This window comes from Triturus cristatus, chromosome 2_2, assembly GCF_964204655.1.
Source record: "Triturus cristatus chromosome 2_2, aTriCri1.1, whole genome shotgun sequence".
In the NCBI taxonomy this organism is placed as follows: domain Eukaryota; kingdom Metazoa; phylum Chordata; class Amphibia; order Caudata; family Salamandridae; genus Triturus; species Triturus cristatus.
In genome coordinates this window covers 582,918,242-582,933,707 of record NC_140582.1, presented here as the reverse complement: position 1 = coordinate 582,933,707, position 15,466 = coordinate 582,918,242, and the positions used below count along the sequence as shown (strand labels likewise).

The 15,466-nt window shown below is 41.1% G+C and overlaps 1 long non-coding RNA gene and 1 pseudogene across 2 annotated transcripts in view; both read left to right on the top strand.

The window, feature by feature from the left end:
• The window catches only part of LOC146862550 (uncharacterized), a 61,279-nt gene extending 51,283 nt beyond the window's left edge, over positions 1-9,996 (top strand). Inside the window, exons 5-6 of one of the 2 annotated variants that reach the window (XR_014978476.1) lie at positions 9,443-9,506; positions 9,810-9,996. This is a non-coding gene — a long non-coding RNA (uncharacterized LOC146862550). The remainder of the gene's footprint in view (positions 1-9,442; positions 9,507-9,809) is intronic. The other variant, XR_014978475.1, reaches the window with a different exon arrangement.
• Positions 64-2,405, top strand: LOC146862551 (uncharacterized; annotated as a pseudogene).
• Positions 9,997-15,466: the final 5,470 nt, after the last annotated feature.

Sequence of the window (15,466 nt, the reverse complement as noted above, 5' to 3'; positions counted from 1 at the left end):
ACAGCGGAGGGTGGTGATAGCAAATGGGTCAAGATAAGGGAAGTTGGACAGATAGACACAAGAATGACGTGGGAAAATGAGGAGGTGCCCTTGTGGCATCGGAGGTTACGAGACAGGTCACAAATGATGGAACACCAAAGCTCGGAGGACTTCCTTCGTGCACATAACTAGGCCTGGGCTAAATTTCCGTTCCGCTCATGGAAATTGCGATAATTTGACATTTTCGCGTTCCGCGGAGAGCGCAAACGTGTCAAAATTTCCACATTCCGCAGCTTAGCGATAATTTGTTTCTTGTTCGCGCTGTAAAATAATACATTCTCGCCTTACCTGAATCCCCGCGTTCGCCGACAAGTTTTCCCAATCCGGTCGTGTTCTCCACGAGATGTTGGATTGCTGGTAGCCATTTGCACAGTCTCGCGACAGTTCGCGCCCGCAGTAATGTCATTGGTCGCGCGATCACGTCTTTCTTCTCGCGATCATGTACCGCGAGAAGAGTGAAAACAAGATGGCCGCGCCCGCGAGCAACCGCATGGGTAAGTTGGCGAGCTGCGACCACGCAGAAAATACCCCGAACAGGCAGGAAAAAAACTTCTGCATCTTCGCGATATTTCCACTTGTTTGCGGAGATATTTAACATTTTCACAATGATTTGCGAAAGTCACTTTCACAAATTCCGCCCACCCCTACACATAACCTCTTAGGTGAAGGAGACCCGAGGTCAGACAGATCTTACATAGGATCAGATGGGGCATTAGATGATGTTACAGAGCAGGTTAGTAGAATGTCCATCATTAACGACTATGATAGAGAACAGTCACAATTTGCCCGTGAGGGGGGAGACACCAACATGGTTGCTCAGGCCTTACAGAGCAGATTGCGAGATTTAAACAGATTGAGATTTGATGGAATGCATGCACGCCCCTTTGCGAAGCAGGGGACATTTAACATGATGGGAAGAATGACATTGAGAAAAGACACAGCACGCCTGCTCCCTGTGCACCCAGGCAGTGACCCGACACCCAATGAAATAGTGGTCCAACCCGAAAAAAGTTGGTACAATGTTGTCCCTTTTACTGACAATCTAGCAGGGTAGACAGAAAGACTAGCACCACAAATGACACCATGGCCACAAGATGGTTTTTTGAACCACGAGACATGGTAAATGCGGAGATGTGCATCCTTCACTGTATAGGGGATCCTGAGTGAGATTATTCTTGTATGAAGAACAGTCTGTGAATATGGCAAAGATATGCCCGAGAGTATGACTCATGTTATCCTACTGGACATAGGGACATGGTCCTGTCACAACTGCCCTTAATATTTAAAGGTTCAGGGACGCCGCAATACATACCATGGCCCCAGGTGGATAAAGAAAATCTTAAAAAACAGCTATCACCACTTGCCGAAGGGGCGGAGAAGTGGATAGCTCCTTTTGAAAAACACACAGCAGGGATACCCCTTGCAATAGGTGACATCAAAAGTTTATTAAGCTCCCTTATAGGAGATGAAACAGAAGCAGGAGTAAAGGACGTGACATGTGACTGGCCAAAATGCAATACTGTTCCATAACATAGTGAAGAAGGGATTACCAGCTGAAGTGCAGGACAAACTAGACAACATAGTAGCCTTAGAAGCCAAACCATGGACTGAGATACAGGCTCACATAATACATAATACATTATTGTAAAAGAAGACAGGATAATTAAAAGAGCAAGAAGAATAAAATTGAGAAAGCAGCAGCTAAATTAGTACAACAGAAACTAGCAAAGAGGACAGAGGGAGGACCTGCCACTCTGGCTACCCAGATTGCCTCAGTGTCTTTGGGTGTGGCACCTGTAAACACCACTTCGCAACCCCAACAATATGCCCCCAGATTTAATAACAGGAATGGGCAAGGAGAGCGAGTAAGGTTTGGGGGAAATAGGCAAAACACATTCGGGGGGGCAAACATGCCACTACTGTAAGATGCCAGGACATTTCATTAGAGAATGTAGGACCAAAAAGAACAATGAAAAGGCAGGGGCAATATACGGCCAACAAATGGTACCACCTGGTCGCACTGTGGCACAGCCTGCCATGAGCGCCCAAGTGATAAATCTTCCAAGGCCCCAAATGCAGCCTCAACAACAGTTCTAGCCGAAAAGGGTGCAACCAATTATGTGTAAAGAATTGTGGGGGTTTACCCAAATTATCCTCCTATACCTCGGTAAAGAACAATATACTGGTAGATATATAAGATGGTAAGGAGGGATCAATATATGGCCAAACAACACGTGCCCCAAATGCAGTATGGGCAACAACAGGCAGTGTAGCCCACTGTACAACACCAGACTTTACGAGATGGGGTAACGATCAGAGGAGGAAAACCCTTTCAGCAAAATTATGTGGGAGGATATGCTCAATGAAGGTGCCCACGGAGTAGTCTCATGTGTCCAGTACTATCGATAACTACCAGGCCAGACTAGGAACCCACTGTGACAGTAGCCATAAATGATAGGGAATACAGCTTTCTCATTCACACTGGGGCCACTAGGTCCTGTATCTGTGAGAGAGGACTCCCACTGTCAAATTCATCAATGGACACACAGGGGTTCTCCAGGGGAAGTGATGAGAGTTCCATTCACCAAACCTGTAAAGATGGAGATAGGGGGGAGGTACGTTAACAGCAGTGTTTTATTCTCCCCCCCACAGCCCCAGCAAACTTGTTAGGACATGATATAATGGCAAAATTAAACATGTCCATCCACTTCGAGGAGGATGGGACAATGGTCTGCTCAACACCAGGAATGTCTCACACACGTATCATGACAGTGGTCACTCACCACCCAGACAGTGACCGAACCAGAGCTAAGCCTATAGACATCCCTGCCTTTACTAGAGCAGTGTATACTATCATAGCTGAAACACCAGAACTAACAGGAAAGCTAGTTGAATTGCCAAGGAACTTTCTGTTCTGCTGCCAGAGCCCCTGGCCAAGCTGAATTCTGAAGTGTCAGGTAAAGATCTCATACTGGAGGTGGAAGCTGTGGAGATATCTTCCACCTGGGGGATGGCGATGGCCAGCAATTACATTAGACCGCAATGCCTTTACAACGCGGTTGTTACAACGACCGCGTTTTTACAACGCAATGCCATTACTAGGCAAGTCATTACATCGACTTGCAGTAGATAGCGCTGTAACATAAGGGATAGTATAGTTTACTATTCCAAAACCTTACCTACTGTTGCGTAGGCTGAAGTTGGAAAATAAAATGATATATTCCTAATGTTACGGCGCCATCTACTGAAAGTCAATGTAATGACTTGCGTAGTAATGGCATTGCATTGTAACAATGCGGTCATTGTAACGACCGCGTTGTTAAATGCTGCGCAGTAAAAGCACACGTTGAAATGTGCTATATTCGTACGATGTGGGCCTGTGTCATCTTTCATGACCCCAATATAAAAGTAAAAGCTATATCAGAATACCAGTTGTTTGCCGATGACCCCACAAGGTCAGTGTTCGTTTTTCAAGACAGTATTCCATTGTGTACTACACTGGAAACAAGGTCTGCAACACCAAAGACTGTTTCTGGTCCTAGTAAGGACAATGACCTTGCGCAAGCACCTTCTGATTTGTGGACGAAAGGCCCCCACGATGTGGGCCTCGTCCGCACAGCAGCCCCATTCAGAATAACTTTGAAGGAGGGAGCAATACTACCAAGGGTAAGGCAATACCCTCTATCCAAAGAAGCAGATGAGGGCATTGCCCCAGTTATACAGGCATTGGTAGAGCAGGGAGTCATATAACCAGGTATATCCCCCTGCAACATCCCGATTTACCCGGTCAAGAAGGCCAAGGTAATTCATGGCGCATGATTCAAGACCTGCACCCCCTTAACGACATAGTAATACCGGAATTCCCTGTGGTACCTGACCCTTCCTTTATCCTGACTAACATACCTAAAGATGCTAAATACTTCTCAGTCATAGACTTAAAAAATGCATTCTGTAGCATTCACTACACCCATATAGTCATTACTTGACTGCATTCTCATTTTGTGGCTCTCAGTACCTCCATTCTTGTATACCTCAGGGGTACTGTGAATTCCCTTGTATCTTCAACAGAGCAGTCAAGAATGACCTCGCTAATTTTCAAAGTGACAGCACAATACTGCAGTATGTCGATGACTTACTAATTTGTAGTGCCACAGAAGAACAGTGAGGAAAAGACACTGTGACCCTGCTTTTCATCTTCGCCCAACAAGGCTACAAAGTAGACAGAGACAAATTACAATATTGTCAGGAAGAAGTCCATTATTTGGGACAATTGCTATTGGCCTCAGGATACCGAGTGACACCTGAAAGAGCAGCGTCAATTAGACAGATGACTTAGCCTGAGACAGTGAAGGGAATGTAAAAATGTTGTGCCTTATGTAACTATATATCTCACAAAGGTGATGGAATGCTATTGACCTAGAGAGGTCACTACTGTGTCTATTAACAGGAAGACAAGAAATAGAATCAAATGTCTTAATTTATAAAGACGAGTGCCCTCACTCACCCAGAGGTGACATGCTTCATCATTGGGTCCCCTCTTGCGCACTGCCACCGCAAGATAGACAGTGTGGGCTACAACTCTCCCCAAAAAATGAGAGGAGCGTGAGGTGTTTTTACAGAGTTACCAATTTAGGCAATGGGAGTAAGGGACAGAGTGCACAGTACAAAACAAAAAGGTGCATTAAAATTAGCTCCTGGGTGACAAAAAAAAGTTTAATAGTAGTCCCCATGGGCTAAAGTAAAAGCATGTGATAAAGGACTGAAAGAATATCCTATTTATCAATGGTCGACATGTTTCTGCCAGTTTGAACATAAATTCGCGGCATTCATCAGGACCTATGATGTTGTCACTCTGTGTATAAACTCAATAAAATAGACATACAAAACCATACTTGATTGAATATGGTAATTCTTGGACAAAGGCACCAGCTTCAGTCAGGTCCGATGTCTAAGAGGTAATGTTAGTTTACCTCTTCCTTAAGGGGAGTGTACCCTCAGATGACAGTTTTCTGTAGATAAACGGTGTCCTATCTTGGTATGGCAACATGTCAGGCAATGGATGTTTGACTATAGCACCCTTTGCTCACCGCCATCAAACATGCAAAGACACAGAAAGACAGAATTTTAGTATAATGAAAATAACTCCTAGGCAATCTTAATATAATGAACCAAATTCTATCACAATAAAATATAGGGAAACATGAAAGAAATTAATAAAAATACTATAATGATTAATAATTTATTTTTTCATTATTCATTTTATGAAAAGGTGTTCTAGAGATCTAATGATATTAATAATCGAAACTGCTAAAGAACTTGCTGCTTCGGTTAAAATGGAGTTAGACGAACTAGAAGAAAAAATCAAAAGAATTAATAATGTAGAGGAGGCTAAGAAAAAATTGGAGGACTCCAATAAAGAGTTGGAATCCTTTGCCAGCTTTCTGAATAAACGTAAAGGTGATAATTTTATGAAAGATAAAAGATTTTATTCATTGGAGAGCACCTATTTTTATAAACAGAATCACTATTTGGATGTAAACAGATCCAAGCAACGAGTGACCACATTTTCCGATACCTCTGAATCAGAAGGAGAAGGAAGTGCTACATATTATGAATCTGAAGAGAATTATAATTCTTTTGCAGCAAAACATAATTTGCCACAATCTTTTTTAGCCAATCGAGGGTCACGCAGAGGACGATCGAGAGTCAGATTTCAGTCACAAAACAGAGGCAATTATCAACCTCAACACCATCAACGGCAGGACCCTCAATATCTGAGACACGCAACAGACAATATTGGAAACAGGGGATATAATCCCTATCTTTAATTTATCAACTCATAATTTAGACAAACATAGTGTTAATCTACTGTCCAAAGGTCTATCCTATGTACCTCATACTCATGCTAATAAATTTGAATTATATCAAGATATTATTTCATTTTTCCGCAAAATTAGATTGAAGAAATATTTTGAACATGATACTAATTCAAATTTTGATTACTCTACTATCAGACCTCTGGCTCTCCCATCTACCTTCTGCCCTTCTCTAGAACAATTAGGACCCGAAGTAGCGGCATTCGAACTAGTGGTCTTACAGAGGTTAGAACAAGCTCTTCACTTCATCCCCAAACTACTATAGAACTTAGATAGAGATGAATTTGTAGCATTGCATTCCTTAGCTCAGAATAAAGATTTGATTATAAAAAGCTGTGATAAAGGAGGTGGGATAGTAGTCGTTAATACTCATGATTATGAGCACAAAATGATTACCATGCTTAGTGACAATACGTTTTACTCTAACATATCGTCCAATCCTTCAGCTATAATATCCAAAAAGATTCAAATTTTAATCCATCAAGCTTTAGTCACAGGAGAAATCACCAATAAAGAATATGACTTTTTAAATCACAATAAAAATAAAACAGCATGTATTTATGGGTTGCCAAAAATACATAGGAACACTAAGGATCCCCCTTATAGACCAATAGTTTCCAAGATTGGAACAATTACTGAACCGTTATCTAAATTTGTCGGCTATCAATTACGTCTCTATATTCCTAAAATGACATCTTATATCAAGGATACTAGGGAAATGATTAATAAAGTTGAAAATAATAGATGTAATCCTCATAGAGACATTTTAGTGACTCTAGATATAGTCACTATATAGCAACATCCCTCTAGATGGAGCTATGAAAGCTACAAAGTGGTTCATTGATGAATTTGCTATACCGTGTTCCAAAGCACTTATTCATGCATGTCTTGACATAGTACTTACTGAAAATATCTTTGAATTTGGACAAATCTTGTTTCGGCAAGTGAAAGGCGTCAGTATGGGTGCATCGGTTGCACCATCGATAGCCAACATCTATATGGCTGCCTTTGAAACTAAATTCATATATAATGAAATTGCACCATTCTTTGAGTCAATCTCCCATTGGTACAGATATATCGACGATATCTTTTCTATCTGGACCGATGGGGGACACTCACTTTCTGAATTTTTGGAGTGGCTTAATGCTGCAGATCTGAATCTGAGATTTACAGCTCAAAAAAGTACTGAAAAAGAAGAGTTTTTAGATATTATAATAAGACATGCACAAGGTAAATTAGAAGTAGATTTATTTGTAAAGCCAACAGCAAGGAACTCTTTATTACATTTTAATAGTTTTCATCCGCGCAACCAAAAACAGAGTATTCCGTTCTCCCATTTTTTGAGAGTTCGCAGAAATTGTACTAATCTGAAGGATTTTGATCGACAGGCAACCAATATGAGAAAGAAATTTTTAGACAGAGGATATCCCCACCGGCTGGTGAGGGACTCCTACAAACGCGCCAGGTTTTATGATCGGGACCATCTCCTTAAATCTAGAGAAAATAATGAAAGTACTCAGCTTGTATGTATTGCTAGACACTCTACTTTGGATTCCAAAGTGAAACAAATCATTAATGCAAATTGGCATATCTTAAATAGTATTCCTGAACGTCCAAAACTAATAAAACCTTTGTTTGCCCATAGACGTAACAAGAATATTAAAGATTTAATTGTTCATTCTAGGTTCGACAAAAAGACACAGAGTCGAGTTTTTATTCAGAAATCTATTGATAGCAACATGCCCATTAAAGGAACAATTAAGTGTTCATCATGTAAATCATGTGACTCGATTCTAGAAGGAGAAACCTTTGTGCACAATGGTTTCACTATACAAGCAACAGGGATGTGGAATTGTAGAACACAGAACACTATATATTTTATTCTTTGTCCATGTCATCTTGGATATTTCGGAGAAACCTCTAGAGCTATTCATACTAGGATTACTGAACACCGCTCTGCTATTAGGACAGCTGAACTCTTGGCACCTCTAGTAAAGCACTTCATCGAAATGAACCACAAACCAGAAGATTTTCGATGGAAGATTCTGGAAAAAATCAGGACTCCTAATAGTAAGGGTGGCGAGAAAATACGCAAAAAACGTGGTTTTTTGGATTTTCTCCCTTAATACATTTAAAAATGGATTAAACAGTGAGATACCCTGGGAGAACGCTATTATCTGAAAACTTTTAAGTGATTACTTTCTGATTTAGAGAACTGGCCATAGTTACATCCATAATCTATCATGTAACGGTATCGGTTTTTCTAACATGCCGAATTACTCAGATGCATAATCTTTACTGTATAATACTTCAAGATTAATTTGTTTTATATTTTCTAATTTTTTAGAATCCTGGTATGTTTTTTAATAACACTTTATAAATATAATTCTCGCCCCATATAATTGAGATTAGGAATCAATAAAGTTTGTTGAGAAATTTGAAGACTATGTGAACAGTCCTCTTTCTATCTTGCCTGTTTCCTTGTTACTACAGGATTGTGACTTCCTGTATAAGCAAGTGTGAACGTTTACAAAAAATAGTCCTTTTTCTATTTTCTCCTTTTTATGGAGTTATCGATTGACGTACATTTTTTGAGTAAAGTACTAAGGTATCTGATAATTAATTGTTTACCCTTGTACATTTATTATCACATTTTATAAATATACTACGATAGTGAAGAATGACATGTGACTCGTCACGTGACATACCTTTGAACACTACGATAGTGAGGTGTGTCATGGGACTCGTCACATGACATACCATAGAGTATTTATCCATATGGCTGGTCTAGATGCTGTGTTATCCATTTTTCTTTAATGCCTAAAACGCTGGAGGCCATTTTCAGCCCGACACGAACGGAACCAGGTATTTTTAGCCTCTAAATATTCCTCTATCAACATGAATTACCTTGCGGAGACATTAATTTGAGTTCTGTCTCTTAGACAAATGTATCATTCTTTTATTTTAGAAGAGCCGTTTTTTGGAATACAGTCTTGAATCAAAATATACCTTAGAGACAGCGTGTATTTCTATAGCTGCATATTTGAGGTAATGTTGGTTATTTTTACCCTTCCGAATACTCGTTCATGTTAACGAAAATTAGCTATTTTAGCTTTATGGTAATTTCTTCTTTTTTTTTGAAACCATACTTCAGTCAAATTAAATCATCACAAAATTGAAAATCAAGAAGATACCAGTTACTTCCCATTTTTGATTTACGATCTTTTCCAATTTAAAAGGTAATCATCATGTTCATAACTATCAATATTAGTATTGCTATCTATAGGCCAATCCTTTTTCGCTATAGACCTCTGTATTAAACATTACTAGTATTATAAAATACGATTTCTCATTTTTAGAGCCCTTAATAAATCTGTAGCAGACACAGGTCGCTCATTGGAAGAATTCGTAATCCTATTATTTGTGGAAGTAAGTCTCTCTGCTTTAGTATAAACTATAACACTGTTACAAATATGTATTATGGAATCGTAAAAGATAATCTTATAGCGATATTTTCGTTTTTGCAGCAATTCTTAAAAACGGAAAGACAAAATCCGAAGTGCAGCTTTCTTTTAAGTGAATCAATTTTAAGTAAGTCAATAGGAAATACTGTTCACTTCATCCAATCTAGTTTTTATTTCTTCCTCTTTCTGGTTTTGAATAGATCAGTTAAAATGAGCACTCAAATACGACAGACAATATATCATGATATGAATTATGATGTTTATATAGGGAATCCTGGAAATTTTTATTATTATGGATTCGTTTGCAATGTAAGGATAGATATTTTCTTAAGAAATATGTTGATGATGTTTAATATACATTATATTGTTAATTATGATTTATTTATTTATTTAGTTAATGAATTTGTATATGTCTTTTTTATTATTGTAGATACTTGTGTGGCTACTCCTGATGAAGCCGTTGTGAACGCCGAAACGCGCGTCGATTTTTCAAAAACTGCCACTTTTTAACTTTATGTTGAACTGGTTTTTATATTTGTTGACTTATCTTTTTTAAACAAAATTGAATGTAATGTGTTATGAGTCTTTTTTCATAAAATGAATAATGAAAAAATAAATTATTAATCATTATAGTATTTTTATGAATTTCTTTCATGTTTCCCTATATTTTATTGTGATAGAATTTGGTTCATTATATTAAGATTGCCTAGGAGTTATTTTCATTATACTAAAATTACCCTGTCCTAGGATTTGAACTATTTGCTGATCAGGGGGTCCTTGTTCTCTCCTTTGTTACAGAAAGACAGAATAACATGGACTGCAGAAATGCGGGAAACCTTTCATAATCTAAAGGCAGAGATAACAAATGAATCCGTGTTAGGAACACAAGACTACACTAAATAGTTTTACCTTTTTTGCCACTGCAATGGCCAGGTGATAACGGCTGTCCTCACCCAAAAGTATCCTTTAGGCTACAAACCAATTGCATACTTTAGTGGCCTACTTGATTCTGTTATGAAAGGCCATTACCCCTGCGAGCAAGCTTTGGCAACAGAAGTCTTTTCGGTTGAGAAAAGAGCCCCCATTGTCATGGGTTCACCTCTGACGCTGTATGGAGAACATGCAGGTTTTGCAATAATTCAGAAGGCTAAGACGACACTAACAACACAGAGAGTATCAGGCTATGAGATCATTTTATCACTACCATCTCTCAAGGTAGTCAAGTGTCATACTGTCAACCTTGCTACTTTCTTTGCACCCCCTATTGAAGATGCAGATAGTGACCCCCCCATGACCGTGCAACATATACTCCAGATGAGTGTAGCCAAGCAAGAGAAGACCCTATTCCAGGTAGCGTCGTATATTTTATAGATGGATCTTTCGCAATAGATTAGGACACAGGAATACGACATACAGGGGCAGCAGTGGTCAGAGCCATGCAGCATGATTCTTCAGATACGTTGCAGATAACAGAACACATAACTTTGTCATCCCATTATAGTGCTCAGGCTACCGAGCTAGTAACACTGGTGGCGGCCATTAAACAGGGTGAAGGTAAAACAACTTCCGTGTATTGTAATTCAGCCTATGTCACTACAACAGTGCATTCCAGCATTATGTGGTGGAGCAAACGAGGATTCCTAAAATCCGACGGAAGCCTTGTCATGCATCTCCCCCTTTTAAAAGACTCGATTGTAGCTCTAGCTCTACCACATGCAGTCGCTGTAGTAAAATGCACAGCTCACACAAATACTCAAGACTCTGTGTTCCATGAAAATGCCTTGGCCGATTGGGCAGCCAAGGAAGCAGCCAAACTCCCTCTAAACAATATAGCTGTCACAATTCTATTAATGACTGACACAGCAGCTAGCAACACAGATGCATATTATGATCCCCTGGACCCTTCTAGGCATTATACAGAAACAGCTCACCTGTATCTAAGAGAGATACAGGAAAATGCTCCAGACCCTGAAAAGCAGTTGTGGGACTCCAGGGGATGCACACATATAGGTACAGATTTAATATACAGACAGATAGGGTGTCAAGGTTCTGTCAAGGTACCTGAGTCGATTGTGCCTTTTCCACAGGAGCCAATGCTTGATCTCCACTCCTCCACTCCGCTACCGCGAGCTCAAGGGCTCACGAGCAGCAGAGAGGGGGAAAGGGGAATTGGACAGAAAAGAGAGACAACACTGCGTCTTCTTCCTGGACTGGACTCGGATCTTGTCTTCCGATTCCTGCAACGAGAATTACTTAACAACAATTCTTACCACTCTCTCTACACTTATAAGACATTGGCTTCTAACCTACTGTACCTGTCCTGACACTGTGTTTAGCCGCTCTCTGCTCGTGCTTAGTAGATACCTTCTAGTGGCTGTGTAGTGGAGTTGAAGGTGGGTACCACTCCTGCAAATAGAAACACATGTAAACCTTATCTACCTGATGTCCCTTCCACACCACCTCCCCCTAGAAGTCCGTCGTTACCTGTTTTCTACCAGAAGATAGTGTGATTTTCATTAAAATGTTCACCAAATACATTAGCGGACTACTCTTTCTTCTACTTCCAGAGCGATGCAGAAAAACAAAGGTTGAAAGTTCAAATCATATATGTATATATATATATATATATATATATATTATATATGCTCTGCTGCATCTCTTGCATGGTCTCATGTAGTCCTTACTTGTTTCTTGCGACTTCTTTCTCTCTAGTTTTTTTTTCTGAAAACGTTCTGGAGCTCTGTGTATTTTCAGCGATAGCGTATCTCTATTCCCTCTCTGCCGCTATGATTTCACCAACAGTGAGATTGACTCATTTCTCTTTTAATTGATAGAAAGTCACAATTGCCTTCTGTGGAATCCTGAGTTCACGAGAAATAGGAACAAAATCAGCACTTACTTTCCAGCAGGGCAAGTTCAAGAATTGATTCTACCTTCTTCTTGTCCGCCGAGATGTTGTAGAACGAGAAGGGATTTGGACTCTTCACCTCATGCTGTGACTAGAAACTCGAACTGTACTCCTGAGGTGAGGTGAGGGAACAAATAACTGGAACCCAAAAGACTAGGGGCTGGGAAGGAACCTTAAGGGGAAGTAGGCTCTCTCTGAACTGACTGACTGAATCTTGACAGGGATTTCTACCTAGGAAATACGGAGCGATAGGAAACTCCGTCTAGTCAGACCAATTTTGACGGTTGAAGTGCGCCGCGCTGAGGACGCGCTCGCGCACCTCAAAACTGAGAAAAGACTACACCGCTGCATGCACCTGACAATAGCTGGAAAGCAGATGTACCAGCCAGCGGCCATCTTGGGGGTGGGGTGGTACCTGATTCCTAAGCGCTAAAGGATCGCAAGAAGGCAGTAAGCGATCGAACTGAAACCTTTCTACGCCTACCTACCCAAAGACCAGCCTGACTCCTAGGGTGTATGTAAAATGTCGGAAATCTAGCTGCGCCTACCACAGCCCTGACAGTACCTCCCACCAAAACCCCCTCCCTAACCCCTTTGGGCTTAGTGGGGTGTGTGCGGTGAAAATCTCTCAGCAAACGTGGAGCATGGATATTGGATTGGGGCTCCCAAGATCTCTCTTCCGGACCGCAACCTTTCCAATCTACAAGATAGAAAATTTGCCCTCCTTGAACTTTAGAGTCGAGTATTCTTTTCACCTCAAATTCCTCCTGCCCTTGTACCAAAACTGGGGAAGGTGAATTTCTGGACCTAACTCCTTTTGGACTACGCTGAAGCAAGGAAACATGAAAAACTGGATGTATCCTCAACGTAGGAGGAAGACATAACTTCACACTGACTGGATTCACCATTCTGTCTACCTGAAAGGGACCTATGTACCTCGGCTGAAACTTTCTATTTCCCTTCAGACGTAAATTTCTAGTAGACAACCAGACTAGATCTCCCTTCTTGTACACAGGATTTGGACGTCTCTTCTTGTCGGCCTGCTTCTTGTAGGAAATCTTAGCCTGAGACAGATTTCTAGAAGCTAATTGATAGGCCTTATGTAAATCCTGAACCACTGTCTCCACGGCAGGAACATCACTAGACTCTTTGTCTACCCAGGCGTTTGGATGACGACCAGAATTTAAATAAAACGGAGAGTAACCTGTGGAAGCATGCTCAGCATTGTTATAAGCGAACTCTGCCGCCCAAATCAGGTCTGGCCAATCTCCCTCCTGGTCCATCAAGAACAGGCGCAGGAATTGCTCCAGCTCCTGATTCACTCTCTCGGTCTGTCCATCAGTCTCAGGATGGAAACTGGAAGACAGACGAGAGTCTACACCGAATCTTTTCAAAAAGGATCTCCAAAAACGAGAGACAAACTGAGGACCCCTGTCAGAGATTACGACCTTTGGAATTCCGTGGGCCTTGACAATGTGCTGTGTGAACAGTTTGGACAGCTGTGTAGCATTAGGGAGGGCCTTTAAAGGGATAAAGTGACTCATCTTAGAAAAAAGGTCCACCACAACCCAAATGACAGATAGACCCTCACTGGAAGGTAGATCCACTATGAAATCCATTGAAATAGTATGCCACGGGTACGGGGCAGGGGGCAATGGCTGCAATAACCCTTGGGGAGCCCTTCTAAGTGTCTTTCCCTTGATACAAGACTCGCAAGTAGCTACATACTGCCGCACCTGAGCTTCCATTGCTGGCCACCAAAACTCTCTTCGAATCAGTTCTGTAGTTTTCTTCACTCCCTTGTGCCCGGCCAGCATATTGTCATGAAAGTGTTCAATGATTTGTTCTTGCAGCTCCCGACTAGACACGAACAACTTGTCTTGGTAGACGGGTCTTCCATCCTTGACTTGATATTCCTTCCCTTTAGCCGTCCAACCTCTAACTTCTTCCAGAGACCGCAAGTTTGGTAACTTCTGTTCTATGTCGGAGTAGGAGAGTGTTCCGATTATCCGTTCTGCTGGAATTATGACTCCTTTTTCTGCAGTCTTGTTGTCAGCGCTCACATTTAGGCGAGATAAGGCATCTGCCTTCCCATTTGCCGATCCAGGTTTGTAAGTTAAAACAAAGTCGTAATCTGCAAAAAATAGAGACCATCTCAATTGGCGTGGGGTCAAGGTACGGGCAGATTTCAAAAACTGGAGATTCCGATGATCAGTAAATACCGTCACCACATGCCTTGCTCCCAGCAAATAATGTCTCCATTCAGTGAAGGCATCCTTGACTGCCAACAGTTCCTTATCCGCAATGGGATAATTGATTTCAGCAGCAGACAACTTCCTAGAGTGAAAAGCTACTGGATGTAGCTGACCTGTCTGCTTATGGCGCTGGGACAAAACCCCTCCGATGGCCAAATCGGAGGCATCTGCTTCCACAAAAAATGGTTCTCCCGGATCCGGATGGAGTAAGACTGGAGATGATACAAAGATTTTCTTGAGCTCGTTAAATGCTAATTCCGTTTCTGCATTCCACTCAAATTTGGTCTTCTTCCTCAATAATCTCGTGAGTGGACAAACTCGCTCAGAAAAGTTGATGATAAATCGCCTATAAAAATTGGCGAAACCAAGGAAACTCTGTACTTCCTTTACTGAACGCGGAGAGGGCCACTCCTTGATTGCTCGCACCTTAGACTCATCCATCGAAACTCCATCTGAGGACAACACAAATCCCAAAAACTCAACTTGAGTCGTATGAAAAACACACTTCTCCAGTTTGACAAAAAGTTGATTTTCAAGCAATTTCTTCAAAATGGATCTGACGTGCTGGATATGTTCTTCCTCGCTGGCTGAGAATATGAGGATATCATCTATGTAAACCACTGCGAAGCGATCTAAAAATTCTCGCAAAACATCATTCAAAAAATGCTGGAATGCAGCCGGAGCATTGCATAAGCATGACTTGGTACTCAAATAAACCAAAACGGGTACGAAAGGCGGTTTTCCACTCTTCGCCTTCAGCCATGCGTACCAAATGGTAAGCCCCTCTCAAATCCAATTTAGAGTAAACTTTCGCTCCTTTCACCTGGTCCAACAGCTCCGAAATCAAGGGGAGCGGATATCGGTTCTTCTTGGTAACCAAGTTAAGGGCGCGGTAGTCTATGCAAGTCCTTAATTGGCCATCTT